The sequence below is a fragment of the Physeter macrocephalus genome, chromosome 7 (assembly GCF_002837175.3).
Source record: "Physeter macrocephalus isolate SW-GA chromosome 7, ASM283717v5, whole genome shotgun sequence".
NCBI classification, from domain to species: Eukaryota; Metazoa; Chordata; class Mammalia; order Artiodactyla; family Physeteridae; genus Physeter; species Physeter macrocephalus.
The window spans coordinates 45,935,354-45,938,163 of NC_041220.1; the positions used below are offsets into that span (position 1 = coordinate 45,935,354).

General features: G+C 35.2%; 1 pseudogene; it reads left to right on the forward strand.

The window, feature by feature from the left end:
* The first annotated feature begins 287 nt into the window (after positions 1 to 287).
* Positions 288 to 1,386, forward strand: LOC102979286 (E3 ubiquitin-protein ligase ZFP91-like; annotated as a pseudogene).
* The last annotated feature ends 1,424 nt before the right edge of the window (positions 1,387 to 2,810 follow it).

Consider the following 2,810-nt stretch of genomic DNA (forward strand, 5'->3'; position numbering starts at 1 on the left):
ATGAAATTGAGTTATGTGTAGTGAGGTGGATAGACCTAGAGTCTGTCATACATAGTGAAGTAACTCAGAAAGAGACAAACAAATATTGTATGCTAACACATATATATGGAATCTAAAAAAAAAAAAAAAAAGAAAAAAGTTCTCGTATTTCTGTCTAGCTGTGTTTTTTATTTTTATTTTTTTAAATAGGTTCATATGCTACTGAATGAATGGACTAAAAAGAGATAAAAATGATTTTATTTACTTTTAAGTTTTGTTTATCCAAAGTGCTTATACATTAAAAACAGTATTGCTTTTCCTCTAAATTCACCTGCCTGATAATCTGCTTACTTGTTGTAAGCTAGGAAAAAATACTTCAGAGGGATTCTAAATGGAACACTAAATAACCACATTATTTTTCTTCTTAGATCAACGAGATTATATCTGTGAATACTGTGCTCGAGCCTTCAAGAGTTCCCACAATCTGGCAGTGCACCGGATGATTCACACTGGCGAGAAACCATTACAGTGAGTACTTACTTACTGGTGAACATCTGGGGTCTAAGTGCATGTACGCCACTTGAGGGTTAGACCCTTTACGAACATTTCAGCTGGCACTGCTATTTTACTTTTACCGAATTAAAGAGTGGGTATTGATTAGGGGAGCTACTTAGTCACGTTTTTCTTTTGTTTTCCTCTTTTTCAAACAAACAGAAAGAGGAAAACAGTTTAGTTTTCTGCCTATTAACTTTTCCTAATCTTTCACAAGAAGTATATATTACTAACTGTTGCTTATAACTGTGACCTCTAAATTCTCACCCTGACCCTAAATGAGAGGTCTCTTTATTTCTCTATTTGATCAGCCATTTCCTTTTTCACTCTCCTTAGATGCGAGATCTGTGGATTTACTTGTCGGCAAAAGGCATCCCTTAATTGGCACATGAAGAAGCATGATGCAGACTCCTTCTACCAGTTTTCTTGCAATATCTGTGGCAAAAAATTTGAGAAGAAGGACAGCGTAGTGGCTCACAAAGCAAAAAGCCACCCTGAGGTGCTGATTGCCGAAGCTCTGGCTGCCAATGCAGGCGCCCTCATCACCAGCACAGATATCTTGGGCACTAATCCAGAGTCATGACACAATCTGCAGACGGTCAGGATCTTCCTCTTCTTCCTGAGCCCTTGGGAAACTCCACCTCTGGAGAGTGCCTCCTGCTAGAAGCTGAAGGGACTGAAGGGATGTCAAAGTCATACTGTAGTGGGAAGGAACCGGTGAGCCTGATGGCTGATGGGAAGATCGTTGTGTGAAGTGGCAGCAGTGGAGGCACTGAAGGACTGGTCATGAACTCGGATATACTCGCTGCTACCACAGAGGTTCTGATTGAAGATTCAGACTCTACTGGACCTTAGTGGAAGGGAAGACTTTGGGCACTGGGACAGCTAAGACTTTGTATTTAAAAGACAAAAAGGACAAAAAAAAAAAAAATCAAAGCATTTAAAATCTAGTAAAATAAAAAAAAAATAGAGAATTTTCAAAATTTCTCTAGTATACCATTTTAAAAAGAAATAATTATTTTTCTTTCAGCATAATTGTGATGACAATTCCAGGAACATTGAAATATAAAATAAGAACAATTTTAGCATGAAACAATAATTAGGTGGAAAGGAGTTATACTTTTTATAGAAAATTTATCTATTATTTATAAATTTCACTTTAGAAATTTTATGCATTTATTAAATTTATGTTTTGTGCCATACACTGCAGGAGTTGTTTTATTTCAGTTGTTTTACTTAATATTCCTTGCAAAGAAAACTAAATTGTATGATTTGTTTTTCACAGATATCTATAAGGTATTAAATTTTCACCCGGAATTGTAAATTGTAAAGACAAACAGGTGGAACAGATTTTTCAATACTCTAATTTGAGGGGAAAATTTAAACATGTTTTAAATTTGTTATATTAAAGCAGGTAAATTTGATGATAATGGAATAGGTCAAAATGCAGAGTTCACTAATATGAAGAGGTGATATATTCTAAAAGTTACTATTAAAAAATGTTTGTAAGGTCTTTTAATATTCAAATATTAAAGTTACCTGCTTTTCTCTTTTTTGAAACAGATGAGGAATATTTATAAGATCTAGACAAAACATAGGTTACATTGTCTCAGGTTTTGGTTTTAATGAAAGTATTTCGTTCCTACTAATATAACTGTTGCCAGGGTTTGTGATTTTTTTTTTTAACCCAAGATCTTGTACTCAGTTATTTATTTATTTATTTATTTATTTATTAACATCTTTATTGGAGTATAATTGCTTTACAATGGTGTGTTAGTTTTTGCTTTATAACAAAGTGAATCAGTTATACATATACATATGTTCCCATATCTCTTCCCTCTTGCATCTCCCTCCCTCTCACCCTCCCTATCCCACCCCTCTAGGTGGTCACAAAGCACCAAGCTGATCTCCCTGTGCTATGTGGCTGCTTCCCACTAGCTATCTATTTTAAGTTTGGTAGTGTATATATGTCCATGCCACTTTGTCACGGCTTACCCTTCCCCCTCCCCATATTCTCAAGTCCATTCTATAGTAGGTCTGTGTCTTTATTCCTGTCTTGCCCCTAGGTTCTCCATGACCTTTTTCTTTCTTTCTTTCTTAGATTCCATATATATGTGTTAGCATACAGTATTAGTTTTTCTCTTTCTGACTTACTTCACTCTGTATGACAGACTCTAAGTCCATCCACCTCACTACAAATAACTCAATTTCGTTTCTTTTCATGGCTGAGTAATAGTCCATTGTATATATGTGCCACATCTTCTTTATCCATTCATCTG